Genomic DNA, 15,276 nt, shown 5'->3' with positions numbered 1-15,276 from the left:
CAGTGCATGGGAAGGTGAGAGATGAAGACAGACAGTGCACGGGAAAGGGAGAACTGGGGACAGACAATGCTGGGGAAGTGGAGAGAAGAGGACAGACAGTGCTGGGGAAGAGGAGAGAATGAGGACAGACAGTGCTGGGGAAGAGGGGAGATGAGGACCAATGGTGCAGCGGAAGAGGAGAGACGAGGACAGACAGTGCTGGGGAAGAGTAGAGATGAAGACAGACAGTGCTGGGGAAGAGGGGAGATGAGGAATGACAGTGCAGGGGAAGGGGAGAGACAAGGAAAGACAGTGCTGGGGAAGAGGAGAAAAGAGGACAGACAGTGCTGGGGGAGAGGAGAGATGAGGACACACAGTGCTGGGGGAGATGGAAGATGAGGACAGACAGTGCTGGGGAAGAGGGGAGGTGAAGACAGAGAGTGTTGGGGAAGAGAGGAGATGAGGACAGACAGTGCTGGGGGAGATGGGAGATGAGGACAGACAGTGCTGTGGTAGAGGGCAGTTGAGGACAGACAGCACTTGGGAAGAGGAGAGTTGAGGAAAGACGCTGCTGGAGAAGAGCAGAGATGATGACAGACAGTGCTGGGGGAGATGGGAGATGAATGCTGGCAGTCCTGTGGAAGGGAAGAAATAAGGACAGACTGTGCTGGGGAAGGGGAGAGATGAGGACAGACAGGGCTGGGGAAGAGTTTAGATGAGTATAGACGGTGCTGCGGATGAGTAGAGATGAGGGCAGACAGTGCTGGGGAAGAGGGGAGATGAGGAATGACAGTGCTGGGGAAGAGGGGAGATGAGGACAGACGGTGCTGCGGAAAGGAGAGATGAGGACAGACAGTGCTGGGGAAGAGGAGAGACGAGGACAGACAGTGCAGAGGAAGGGAAGAGACAAGGATAGACAGTGCTGGGGAAGAGGAGAGAAGAGGACAAACAGTGCTGGGGAAGAGGAGAGAAGAGGACAGACAGTGCTGGGGAAGAGGAGAGAAGAAGACAGACAGTGCTGGGGAAGAGGAGAGAATGAGGACAGACAGTGCTGGGGAAGAGGGGAGATGAGGACCAATGGTGCAGCGGAAGAGGAGAGACGAGGACAGACAGTGCTGGGGAAGAGTAGAGATGAAGACAGACAGTGCTGGGGAAGAGGGGAGATGAGGAATGACAGTGCAGGGGAAGGGGAGAGACAAGGAAAGACAGTGCTGGGGAAGAGGAGAAAAGAGGACAGACAGTGCTGGGGGAGAGGAGAGATGAGGGCACACAGTGCTGGGGGAGATGGAAGATGAGGACAGACAGTGCTGGGGAAGAGGGGAGGTGAAGACAGACAGTGTTGGGGAAGAGAGGAGATGAGGACAGACAGTGCTGGGGGAGATGTGAGATGAGGACAGACAGTGCTGTGGTAGAGGGCAGTTGAGGACAGACAGCACTTGGGAAGAGGAGAGTTGAGGAAAGACGCTGCTGGAGAAGAGCAGAGATGATGACAGAGAGTGCTGGGGGAGAGGGGAGATGAATGCTGGCAGTCCTGTGGAAGGGAAGAAATAAGGACAGACTGTGCTGGGGAAGGGGAGAGATGAGGACAGACAGGGCTGGGGAAGAGTTTAGATGAGTATAGACGGTGCTGCGGATGAGTAGAGATGAGGGCAGACAGTGCTGGGGAAGAGGGGAGATGAGGAATGACAGTGCTGGGGAAGAGGGGAGATGAGGACAGACGGTGCTGCGGAAAGGAGAGATGAGGATAGACAGTGCTGGGGAAGAGGAGAGACGAGGACAGACAGTGCAGAGGAAGGGAAGAGACAAGGATAGACAGTGCTGGGGAAGATTTGAGAAGAGGACAAACAGTGCTGGGGAAGAGGAGAGAAGAGGACAGACAGTGCTGGGGAAGAGGAGAGAAGAAGACAGACAGTGCTTGGGAAGAGGAGAGAAGAGGACAGACAGTGCTGGGGAAGAGGAGAGAAGAGGACAGACAGTACTGGGGAAGAGGAGAGAAGAGGACAGACAGTGCTGGGGAAGAGGACAGATGAGGACAGACAGTGCTGGGTGAGAGAGGAGATAACGAAAGACAGTGCTGGGAAAGATGGGAGATGAGGCAGACAGTGCTGGGGAAGGGAAGAGATGAAGACAGACAGTGCTGGGGGAGGGGTGAAATGGGGACAGACAATGCTGATGAAGAGGAGAGATGAGGACAGAAAGTTCCGAGGAAGGGGACTGAAGAGGACAGACCGTGCTGAGGAAGGGGACAGATGTTGGACAGACAGTGCTGGGTAAGGGGACAAATGAGGACAAACAGTGCTGAGGAAGGGGTCAGATGAGGACATACAGTGCTGGGGAAGAGGGTAGATGAGGATAGACAGTGCAGGGGAAGAGGGTAGATGAGGATAGACAGTCCTGGCGAAGAGGAGAGATGATACAGACAGTCCTGGGAAAGAGGGGAGATGAGGACAGACAGTGTTGGGTAAGAGAGGAGATGAGGACAGACAGTGCTGGGAAAGAGGGGTATTGAGGACAGACAGTGCTGTGGAAGAGCGCAGATGGAAACAGATAGTGCTGGGGAAGAGGGGAGATGAGGACAGACAGTGCTGGGGGAGATGGGAGATGAGGATAGACAATGCTGTTGTAGAGGGCAGTTGAGGACAGACAGCACTTGTGAAGAGGAGAGTTGAGGCCAGACGGCGCAGGAGAAGAGCAGAAATGAAGACAGACAGTGCTGGGGGAGATGGGAGATGAGGGCTGGCAGTGCTGGGGAAGGGGAGAGATGAGGACCGACTGTGCTGGGGAAGAGTGGAATGACGACAGACAGTTCTGGGGAAGAGAGGAGATGAGTACAGACGCTGCTGCGGAAGAGTAGAGATGAGGAAAGACAGTGCTGGGGAAGAGGAGAGATGAGGACAGACGGTGCTGGGGAAGAGGAGAGATGAGGGCAGACAATGCTGGGCAAGAGGGGAGATGAGGAGAGACAGTTCTGGGGAAGAGGACAAATGAGGACAGACATTGCTGGGGAAGAGGAGAGATTAGGACAAACAGTGCTGTGGAAGAGGGGAGTTGAGGGGAGATAGTGCTGGGAAAGGGGAGAGATGAAGACAGACTGTTCTGGAAAAGGGGGCAGATTAGGACAGACAGTGCTGGGGAATATGGGAGAATGAGGACAGACAGTGCTGTGGAAGAGGGGACATGAGGACAGACAGTGCAGGGAAAGAGGGGAGATGAGCACAGACGGTGCTGCGGAAGAGGAGAGACGAGGACAGACAGTGCAGTGGAAGGGGAGAGACAAGGACAGACAGTGCTGGGGAAGAGGGGAGCTGGGGATAGACAGTGCTGGGGAAGAGGAGAGAACAGGAAAGACAGTGCTGAGGAAGAGGAGAGACGAGGACAGACAGTGCTGCGGAAGAGGAGAGACGAGGACAGACAGTGCAGTGGAAGGGGAGAGACAAGGACAGACAGTGCTGGGGAAGAGGAGAGAAGAGGACAGACAGTGCTGGGGAAGAGGGTAGATGAGGATAGACAGTGCTGGCGAAGAGGAGAGATGATACAGACAGTCCTGGGAAAGAGGGGAGATGAGGACAGACAGTGCTGAGTAAGAGAGGAGATGAGGACAGACAGTGCTGGGAGTGATGGGAGATGAGGACAGACACTGCTGGGAAAGAGGGGTATTGAGGACAGACAGTGCTGTGGAAGAGCGCAGATGAGAACAGACAGTGCTGGGGAAGAGGGGAGATGAGGACAGACAGTGCTGGGGGAGATGGGAGATGAGGACAGACAGTGCTGTGGTAGAGGGCAGTTGAGGACAGACTGCACTTGGGAAGAGGAGAGTTGAGGACAGACAGCGCTGGAGAAGAGCAGAGATGATGACAGACAGTGCTGGGGGAGATTGGAGATGAGGGCAGACAGTGCTGGGGAATGGGAGAGATGAAGACAGACAGTGCAGGGTAAGGTGAGAGATGAAGACAGACAGTGCAGGGGAAGGGGAGAACTGTGGACAGACAATGCTGGGGAAGTGGAGAGATGAGGACAGACAGTGCTGGGGAAGAGGAGAGATGAGGACAGACAGAGCTGGGGAAGAGGACAGATGAGGACAATCAGTGCTGATGAAGAAGACAGATGAGGACACACAGTGCTGGGGAAGAGGAGAGATGAGGACACACAGTTCTGGGGAAGGGGAGAGATGTGGACAGACAGTGCTGGAGAAGAGGAGATTTGAGGTTAGAAGGTGCTGGAGAAGTGCGGAGATGATGACAGACAGTGCTGGGGGACATAGGAGATGTGGGCAGGCAGTGCGGGGAAAGGTGAGAGGTTGGGACAGACAGTGCTGAGGAAGAGGAGAGATGAGGACAGACATTGCTGGGGAAGGGGAGAGATCAGGACAGACAGTTCTGGGAAAGGGGGCAGATGAGGATAGACAATGCTGGGGAATAGGAGAGAATGAGGACAGACAGTGCTGGGGAAGAGGAGAGACGAGGACAGGGAGTGCTGCGGAAGAGGAGAGACGAGGACAGACAGTGCAGTGGAAGGGGAGAGACAAGGACAGACAGTGCTGGGGAAGAGGGGAGCTGGGGATAGACAGTGCTGGGGACGAGGAGAGAACAGGAAAGTCAGAGCTGAGGATGAGGACAAATGAGGACAGACAGTGCTGGAGAAGAGCGGAGATGACGACAGACAGTGCTGGGGGAGATGGGAGATGAGGGCAGACAGTGCTGGGGAATGGGAGAGATGAAGACAGACAGTGCAGGGGAAGGTGAGAGATGAAGACAGACAGTGCAGGGGAAGGGGAGAACTGGGGACAGACAATGCTGGGGAAGTGGAGAGATAGTGAGAGACAATGCTGGGGGATATGGGAGATGAGGACAGACAGTGCTGTGGTAGAGGGCAGTTGAGGATAGACTGCACTTGGGAAGAGGAGAGGTGAGGACAGACGGCATTGGAGAAGAGCAGAGATGACAACAGACATTGCTTTGGGTGATTGGGAGATGAGGACAGACAGTGCTGGGGAAGGGGAGAGATGAGGACAGACAGTGCTGTGGGTGATGGGAGATGAGGACAGACAGTGCTGGGGAAGGGGAGAGATGAGGACAGACAGTGCAGGGGTTGATGGGAGATGAGGGCAGGCTGTGTTGTGGAAGGGGAGAGCTGAGGACAGACAGTGCTGGGGAAGGGGAGAGATGAGGACAGACAGCGCTGTGGAAGTTTGGAGATGAGGACAGACAGTGATGGGGAAGTTTGGAGATGAGGACAGACAGTGCTGGGGAAGAGGGGAGATGAGTACAAACGGTGCTGCGGCAGAGTAGAGATGTGGACAGACAGTGCTGGGGAAGAGGGGAGATGAGGACAGACAGTGCTGGGGAAGAGGGGAGATGAGGAACGATAGTGCTGGGGAAGAGGAGAGACGAGGACAGAAAGTGCAGGGGAAGGGGAGAGATGAGGACAGACAGTGCTGGGGAAGAGGAGAGATGAGGACAGACAGTGCTGGGGAAGAGGAGAGATGAGGACAGACAGTGATGGCAAGAGGGGAACTGGAGATAGACAGTGCTGGGGAAGAGGAGAGATGAGGACAGACAGTGCTGGGGAAGATGAGAGATGAGGACAGACAGTGTTGGGGATGAGGAGAGATGAGGACAGACAGTGCTGGGTGAGAGGACTGATCAGGACAAACAGTGCTGCGGATGTGGGGAAATGGGGATAGACAGCGCTGAGGAAGAAGAGCGATGAGGACAAACAGTGCAGACGAACAGGAGAGAAGAGGACAGAAAGTGCTGGGGAAGAGGACAGATGAGGACAATCAGTGGTGAGGAAGATGACAGATGAGGAAAGACAGTGCTGGGGGAGAGGGGAGATAAGGAAAGACAGTGCTGGGGAAGAGGGGAGATGAGGACAGACAGTCCTGGGGTAGAGGACAATTGAGGACAGACACTGCTGGAGAAGAGGAGAGATGAGGACAGACAGTGCTGGGGAAGTGGAGAGATTGTGAGAGACATTGCTGGGTGAGATGGGAGATGAGGACAGACAGTGCTGTGGTAGAGGGCAGTTGAGGATAGACTGCACTTGGGAAGAGGAGGGGTGAGGACATACGGCGCTAGAGAAGAGCAGAGATGACGACAGACAGTGCTGTGGGTGATGGGAGATGAGGACAGACAGTGCTGGGGAAGGGGAGAGATGAGGACAGACAGTGCTGGGGGTGATGGGAGATGAGGGCAGGCTGTGTTGTGGAAGGGGAGAGCTGAGGACAGACAGTGCTGGGGAAGGGGAGAGATGAGGACAGACAGTGCTGTTGAAGTTTGGAGATGAGGACAGACTGTGCTGGGGAAGAGGGGAGATGAGGTCCGATGGTGCTGGGGAAGAGGAGAGACGAGGACAGACAGTGCTGGGGAAGAGAGGTGTTGAGGACAGACAGTGCTGGGGCAGATGGGAGATGAGGACAGACAGTGCTGTGGTAGAGGGCAGTTGTGGACAGACAGCAATTGGGAAGAGGAGAATTGAGGACAGACGGTGCTGGAGAAGAGCAGAGATGACGACAGACAGTGCTGAGGGAGATTGGAAATGAGGGCAGGCAGTGCTGGCGAAGGGGAGAGATGAGCAGAGACAGTGCTGGGGAAGAGTAGAGATGAGGACAGACAGTGCTGGGGAAGAGGGGAGATTAGAACAGACGGTGCTGCGGTAGAATAGAGATGAGGACAGACAGTGCTGGGGGAGAGGGAAGATGAGGACAGACGATGCTGCGGAAGAGGAGAGATGAGGAATGACAGTGCTGCGGAAGAGGAGAGATGAGGACAGACAGTGCAGGGGAAGGGGAGAGACAAGGAAAGTCAGTGCTGGGGAAGAGGGGAGCTTGGGATAAACAGTGCTGGGGAAGAGGAGAGAAGAGGACAGACAGTGCTGGGGGAGAGGAGAGATGAGGACAGACAGTGCGGCGGAAGAGGAGAGATGAGGACAGAGTGCAGGGGAAGGGGAGAGACAAGGAAAGACAGTGCTGGGGAAGATGGGAGCAGGGGATAGACAGTGCTGGGGAAGAGGAGAGAAGAGGACAGACAGTGCGGGGGAAGAGGAGAGATGAGGACAGACAGTGCTGGGGGGTAGGAGAGATCAGGACGGACAGTGCTGGGGAGAGGACAGATCAGGACAAACAGTGCTGCGGAAGTGGGGAAATGGAGATAGACAGTGCTGAGGAAGAAGAGCGAAACGGACAATCAGTGCAGAGGAAGAGCAGAAAAGAGGACAGAAAGTGCTGGGGAAAAGGACACATGAGGACAATCAGTGGTGAGGAAGATGACAGATGAGGAAAGACAGTGCTGGGGAAGAGGGGAGATGAGGAGAGACAGTTCTGGGGAAGAGGACAAATGAGGACAGACAGTGCTGGGGAAGAGGAGCGATTAGGACAAACAGTGCTGTGGAAGAGGGGAGTTGAGGGGAGATAGTGCTGGGCAAGGGGAGAGATGAAGACAGACATTTCCGGGAAAGGGGGCAGATGAGGACAGACAGTGCTGGGGAATAGGAGAGAATGAGGACAGACAGTGCTGGGGAAGAGGAGAGATGAGGACAGACGGTGCTGCGGAAGAGGAGAGATGAGGACAGACAGTGCTGGGGAAGAGGGGAGATGAGGAATGACAGTGATGGGGAAGAGGAGAGATGAAGACAGAAAGTGCAGGGGAAGGGGAGAGACAAGGACAGACAGTGCTGGGGAAGAGGAGAGATGAGGACAGACAGTGCTGAGGAAGAGGAGAGAAGAGGACAGAAAGTGCTGGGGAAGAGGACACATGAGGACAATCAGTGCTGAGGAAGATGACAGATGACGAATGACAGTGCTGGGGTAGAGGGGAGATAAGGAAAGACAGTGTTGGGGAAGAGGGGAGATGAGGAGAGACAGTTCTGGGGAAGAGGACAAATGAGGACTGACCGTGTTGGGGAAGAGGAGAGATTAGGACAAACAGTGCTGTGGAAGAGGGGAGTTGAGGGGTGATAGTTCTGGGCAAGGGGAGAGATGAAGACAGAGAGTTCTGGGAAAGGGGGCAGATGAGGACAGACAGTGCTGGGGAATAGGAGAGAATGAGGACAGAAAGTGCTGGGGAAGAGGAGAGAATGAGGACAGACAGTGCTGGGGAAGAGGAGAGATGAGGAGAGAAAGTGCTGGGGAAGAGTGGAGATGAGGACAGACAGTGCTGTGGAAGAGGGGCGATGATTACAGACGGTGCTGCGGAAGAGGAGAGATGAGGACAGACAGTACTGGGGAAGAGGGGAGATGAGGACAGACAGTGCTGCGGAGGAGGAGAGATGAGGACAGACAGTGCTGGGGAAGAGGGGAGATGAGGAATCACAGTGCTGGGGAAGAGGAGAGACGAAGACAGAAAGTGCAGGGGAAGGGGAGAGACAAGGACAGACAGTAAGGGGAAGAGGGGAGCTGGATATAGACAGTGCTGGGGAAGAGGGGAGATAAGGACAGACAGTGCTGGGGAAGAGGGGAGATGAGGACAGACAGTGCTGAGGAAGAGGAGAGATGAGGACAGACAGTGCGGGTGAAGGGGAGAGATGAGGACAGACAGTGCTGGGGAAGGGGCGAGATGAGGACAGACAGTTCTGGGAAAGGGGGCAGATGAGGATAGACAGTGCTGGGGAATAGGAGAGAATGAGGACAGACAGTGCTGGGGAAGAGGAGAGACGAGGACAGACAGTGCTGCGGAAGAGGAGAGACGAGGACAGACAGTGCAGTGGAAGGGGAGAGACAAGGACAGACAGTGCTGGGGAAGAGGGGAACTGGGGATAGACAGTGCTGGGGAAGAGGAGAGAAGAGGACAGACAGTGCTGGGGAAGAGGAGAGAAGAAGACAGACAGTGCTGGGAAAGAGTCAAGATGAGGGCAGACAGTGGTGGGGAAGGGAAGAGATGAAGAAAGACAGTGCTGGGGAAGGTGAGAGATGAAGACAGAGAGTGCAGGGAAAGGTGAGAGATGAAGACAGACAGTGCAGGGGAAGGGGAGAAATGGGGACAGACAATGCTGGGGAAGTGGACAGATGGTGAGAGATAATGCTGGGGGAGATGAGAGATGAGGACAGACAGTGCTGTGGTAGAGGGCAGTTGAGGACAGACTGCACTTGGGAAGAGGAGAGTTGAGGACAGACGGCGCTGGAGAAGAGCAGAGATGATGACAGACAGTGCTGGGGGAGATGGGAGATGAGGACAGACCGTGCTGGGGAAGGGGAGAGATGAAGACAGACCGTGCTGGGGAAGGTGAGAGATGAAGACAGACAGTGCAGGGGAAGGTGAGAGATGAGGACAGACAGTGCTGGGGAAGAGGGGCGATGAGTACAGACGGTGCTGCGGAAGAGGAGAGATGAGGACAGACAGTACTGGGGAAGAGGGGAGATGAGGACAGACGGTGCTGCGGAGGAGGTGAGATGAGGACAGACAGTGCTGGGGAAGAGGGGAGATGAGGAATGACAGTGCTGGGGAAGAGGAGAGACGAAGACAGAAAGTGCAGGGGAAGGGGAGAGACAAGGACAGACAGTAAGGGGAAGAGGGGAGCTGGATATAGACAGTGCTGGGGAAGAGGTGAGATAAGGACAGACAGTGCTGGGGAAGAGGGGAGATGAGGACAGACAGTGCTGGGGAAGAGGACAAATGAGGACAGACGCTGCTGGAGAACAGGAGAGATGAGGACACACAGTGCTGGGGAAGGGGAGAGATGAGGACAGACAGTGCAGGGGAAGACAAGAGATGTGCACAGACAGTGCTGGAGAAGAGGAGATTTGAGGACAGAAGGTGCTGGAGAAGTGCAGAGATGACAAAAAACAGAACTGGGAAAGATAGGAGATGAGGGCAGGCTTTGCGGGGGAAGGTGAGAGATTGGGACAGACAGTGCTGAGGAAGAGGAGAGATGAGGACAGACAGTGCGGGTGAAGGGGAGAGATGAGGACAGACAGTGCTGGGGAAGGGGCGAGATGAGGACAGACAGTTCTGGGAAAGGGGGCAGATGAGGATAGACAGTGCTGGGGAATAGGAGAGAATGAGGACAGACAGTGCTGGGGAAGAGGAGAGACGAGGACAGACAGTGCTGCGGAAGAGGAGAGACGAGGACAGACAGTGCAGTGGAAGGGGAGAGACAAGGACAGACAGTGCTGGGGAAGAGGGGAACTGGGGCTAGACAGTGCTGGGGAAGAGGAGAGAAGAGGACAGACAGTGCTGGGGAAGAGGAGAGAAGAAGACAGACAGTGCTGGGAAAGAGTCCAGATGAGGGCAGACAGTGGTGGGGAAGGGAAGAGATGAAGAAAGACAGTGCTGGGGAAGGTGAGAGATGAAGACAGAGAGTGCAGGGAAAGGTGAGAGATGAAGACAGACAGTGCAGGGGAAGGGGAGAAATGGGGACAGACAATGCTGGGGAAGTGGACAGATGGTGAGAGATAATGCTGGGGGAGATGGGAGAAGAGGACAGACAGTGCTGTGGTAGAGGGCAGTTGAGGACAGACTGCACTTGGGAAGAGGAGAGTTGAGGACAGACGGCGCTGGAGAAAAGCAGAGATGATGACAGACAGTGCTGGGGGAGATGGGAGATGAGGACAGACCGTGCTGGGGAAGGGGAGAGATGAAGACAGACCGTGCTGGGGAAGGTGAGAGATGAAGACAGACAGTGCAGGGGAAGGTGAGAGATGAGGACAGACAGTGCTGGGGAAGAGGAGAGATGAGGACAGACAGTGCTGGGGAAGGGGAGAGATGAGGACAGACAGTGCTGGGGGTGATGGGAGATGAGGGCAGGCTGTGTTGTGGAAGGGGAGAGCTGAGGACAGTCAGTGCTGGGGAAGTTTGGAGATGAGGACAGACAGTGCTGGGGAAGAGGGGAGATGAGGACAGACAGTGCTGGGATAGAGGGGAGATGAGGACAGACAGTGCTGGGGAAGAGGGTAGATGAGGAACAACAGTGCTGGGGAAGGGGAGAGATGAGGACAGACAGTGCTGGGGAAGATGTGATTTGAGGACAGAAGGTGCTGGAGAAGTGCGGAGATGATGACAGACTGTGCTGGGAGACATGGGAGATGAGGGCAGGCAGTGCTGGGGCAGGTGAGAGATGAGGACAGACAGTGCTGAAAAGAGGAGAGATGAGGACAGACAGTGCTGTGGAAGAGGGTAGCTGGGGATAGAAAAGCTGGGGTAGAGGAGAGATGAGGACAGACAGTGCTGGGGGAGAGGGGATATAACGAAAGACAGTGCTGGGAAAGCGTGGAGATGAGGGCAGACAGTGCTGGGGGAGAGGGGAGATAACGAAAGACAGTGCTGGGAAAGAATGGAGATGAGGGCAGACAGTGCTGGGGAAGGGAAGAGATGAAGACAGACAGTGCTGGGGAAAGTGTGAGATGAAGACTGACAGTGCAGGGGAAGGGGAGAAATGGGGACAGACAGTGCTGGGGAAGAGGAGAGAAGAGGACAGACAGTGCTGGGGGAGAGGAGAGATGAGGACAGACAGTGCGGCTGAAGAGGAGAGATGAGGACAGAGTGCAGGGGAAGGGGAGAGACAAGGAAAGACAGTGCTGGGGAAGATGGGAGCAGGGGATAGACAGTGCTGGGGAAGAGGAGAGAAGTGGACAGACAGTGCGGGGGAAGAGGAGAGATGAGGACAGACAGTGCTGGGGGGTAGGAGAGATCAGGACAGACAGTGCTGGGGAGAGGACAGATCAGGACAAACAGTGCTGCGGAAGTGGGGAAATGGAGATAGACAGTGCTGAGGAAGAAGAGCGATGAGGACAAACAGTGCAGAGGAAGAGGAGAGAAGAGGACAGAAAGTGCTGCAGAAGAGGACAGATGAGGACAATCAGTGGTGAGGAAGATGACAGATGAGGATAGACAGTGCTGGGGAAGGGGAGCGATGAGGACAGATGTTGCTGTGGAAGAGGGGAGATGAGGGGAGATAGTGCTGGGCAAGGGGAGAGATGAAGACAGACAGTTCTGGGAAAGGGGGCAGATGAGGACAGACAGTGCTGGGGAATAGGAGAGAATGAGGACAGACAGTGCTGGGATAGAGGGGAGATGAGGACAGACAGTGCTGGGGAAGAGGAGAGAATGAGGACAGACAGTGCTGGGGAAGAGGAGAGATGAGGAGAGAAAGTGCTGGGGAAGAGTGGAGATGAGGACAGACAGTGCTGTGGAAGAGGGGCGATGAGTACAGACGGTGCTGCGGAAGAGGAGAGATGAGGACAGACAGTACTGGGGAAGAGGGGAGATGAGGACAGACGGTGCTGCGGAGGAGGTGAGATGAGGACAGACAGTGCTGGGGAAGAGGGGAGATGAGGAATGACAGTGCTGGGGAAGAGGAGAGACGAAGACAGAAAGTGCAGGGGAAGGGGAGAGACAAGGACAGACAGTAAGGGGAAGAGGGGAGCTGGATATAGACAGTGCTGGGGAAGAGGGGAGATAAGGACAGACAGTGCTGGGGAAGAGGGGAGATGAGGACAGACAGTGCTGGGGAAGAGGACAATTGAGGACAGACGCTGCTGGAGAACAGGAGAGATGAGGACACACAGTGCTGGGGAAGGGGAGAGATGAGGACAGACAGTGCAGGGGAAGACAAGAGATGTGCACAGACAGTGCTGGAGAAGAGGAGATTTGAGGACAGAAGGTGCTGGAGAAGTGCAGAGATGATGACAGACAGTGCTGGGGGAGATGAGAGATGAGGACAGACAGTGCTGGGGAAGGGGAGAGATGAAGACAGACCGTGCTGGGGAAGGTGAGAGATGACAGACAGTGCTGGGGAAGGTGAGAGATGAGGACAGACAGTGCTGGGGAAGAGGAGAGATGAGGACAGACAGTGCTGGGGAAGGGGAGAGATGAGGACAGACAGTGCTGGGGGTGATGGGAGATGAGGGCAGGCTGTGTTGTGGAAGGGGAGAGCTGAGGACAGTCAGTGCTGGGGAAGGGGAGAGATGAGGACAGACAGTGCTGGGGAAGTTTGGAGATGAGGACAGACAGTGCTGGGGAAGAGGGGAGATGAGGACAGACAGTGCTGGGATAGAGGGGAGATGAGGACAGACAGTGCTGGGGAAGAGGGGAGATGAGGAACAACAGTGCTGGGGAAGAGGAGAGATGAGGACAGACAGTGCTGGGGAAGATGTGATTTGAGGACAGAAGGTGCTGGAGAAGTGCGGAGATGATGACAGACTGTGCTGGGAGACATGGGAGATGAGGGCAGGCAGTGCTGGGGCAGGTGAGAGATGAGGACAGACAGTGCTGAAAAGAGGAGAGATGAGGACGGACAGTGCTGGGGAAGGGTAGAGATGAGGACAGACAGTGCTGAAAAGAGGAGAGATGAGGACAGACAGTGCTGTGGAAGAGGGTAGCTGGGGATAGAAAAGCTGGGGTAGAGGAGAGATGAGGACAGACAGTGCTGGGGGAGAGGGGATATAACGAAAGACAGTGCTGGGAAAGCATGGAGATGAGGGCAGACAGTGCTGGGGGAGAGGGGAGATAACGAAAGACAGTGCTGGGAAAGAATGGAGATGAGGGCAGACAGTGCTGGGGAAGGGAAGAGATGAAGACAGACAGTGCTGGGGAAAGTGTGAGATGAAGACTGACAGTGCAGGGGAAGGGGAGAAATGGGGACAGACAGTGCTGGGGAAGAGGAGAGATGAGGACAGACAGTGCTGGGGGAGAGGAGAGATGAGGACAGACAGTGCGGCGGAAGAGGAGAGACGAGGACAGAGTGCAGGGGAAGGGGAGAGACAAGGAAAGACAGTGCTGGGGAAGATGGGAGCAGGGTATAGACAGTGCTGGGGAAGAGGAGAGAAGAGGACAGACAGTGCGGGGGAAGAGGAGAGATGAGGACAGACAGTGCTGGGGGGTAGGAGAGATCAGGACAGACAGTGCTGGGGAGAGGACAGATCAGGACAAACAGTGCTGCGGAAGTGGGGAAATGGAGATAGACAGTGCTGAGGAAGAAGAGCGAAACGGACAATCAGTGCAGAGGAAGAGCAGAAAAGAGGACAGAAAGTGCTGGGGAAAAGGACACATGAGGACAATCAGTGGTGAGGAAGATGACAGATGAGGAAAGACAGTGCTGGGGAAGAGGGGAGATGAGGAGAGACAGTTCTGGGGAAGAGGACAAATGAGGACAGACAGTGCTGGGGAAGAGGAGCGATTAGGACAAACAGTGCTGTGGAAGAGGGGAGTTGAGGGGAGATAGTGCTGGGCAAGGGGAGAGATGAAGACAGACAGTTCCGGGAAAGGGGGCAGATGAGGACAGACAGTGCTGGGGAATAGGAGAGAATGAGGACAGACAGTGCTGGGGAAGAGGAGAGATGAGGACAGACAATGCTGGGGAAGAGGGGCGATGAGTACAGACGGCGCTGCGGAAGAGGAGAGATGAGGGCAGACAGTACTGGGGAAGAGGGGAGATGAGGACAGACGGTGCTGCGGAAGAGGAGAGATGAGGACAGACAGTGCTGGGGAAGAGGGGAGATGAGGAATGACAGTGATGGGGAAGAGGAGAGATGAAGACAGAAAGTGCAGGGGAAGGGGAAAGACAAGGACAGACAGTGCTGGGGAAGAGGAGAGATGAGGACAGACAGTGCTGAGGAAGAGGAGAGAAGAGGACAGAAAGTGCTGGGGAAGAGGACACATGAGGACAATCAGTGCTGAGGAAGATGACAGATGACGAATGACAGTGCTGGGGTAGAGGGGAGATAAGGAAAGACAGTGCTGGGGAAGAGGGGAGATGAGGAGAGACAGTTCTGGGGAAGAGGACAAATGAGGACAGACCGTGTTGGGGAAGAGGAGAGATTAGGACAAACAGTGCTGTGGAAGAGGGGAGTTGAGGGGTGATAGTTCTGGGCAAGGGGAGAGATGAAGACAGAGAGTTCTGGGAAAGGGGGCAGATGAGGACAGACAGTGCTGGGGAATAGGAGAGAATGAGGACAGAAAGTGCTGGGGAAGAGGAGAGAATGAGGACAGACAGTGCTGGGGAAGAGGAGAGATGAGGAGAGAAAGTGCTGGGGAAGAGTGGAGATGAGGACAGACAGTGCTGTGGAAGAGGGGCGATGAGTACAGACGGTGCTGCGGAAGAGGAGAGATGAGGACAGACAGTACTGGGGAAGAGGGGAGATGAGGACAGACGGTGCTGCGGAGGAGGAGAGATGAGGACAGACAGTGCTGGGGAAGAGGGGAGATGAGGAATGACAGTGCTGGGGAAGAGGAGAGACGAAGACAGAAAGTGCAGGGGAAGGGGAGAGACAAGGACAGACAGTAAGGGGAAGAGGGGAGCTGGATATAGACAGTGCTGGGGAAGAGGGGAGATAAGGACAGACAGTGCTGGGGAAGAGGGGAGATG

The sequence above is a fragment of the Carcharodon carcharias genome, chromosome 28, assembly GCF_017639515.1.
Source record: "Carcharodon carcharias isolate sCarCar2 chromosome 28, sCarCar2.pri, whole genome shotgun sequence".
Taxonomy (NCBI): Eukaryota; Metazoa; Chordata; class Chondrichthyes; order Lamniformes; family Lamnidae; genus Carcharodon; species Carcharodon carcharias.
Note: the sequence above shows the minus strand (reverse complement) of the source record.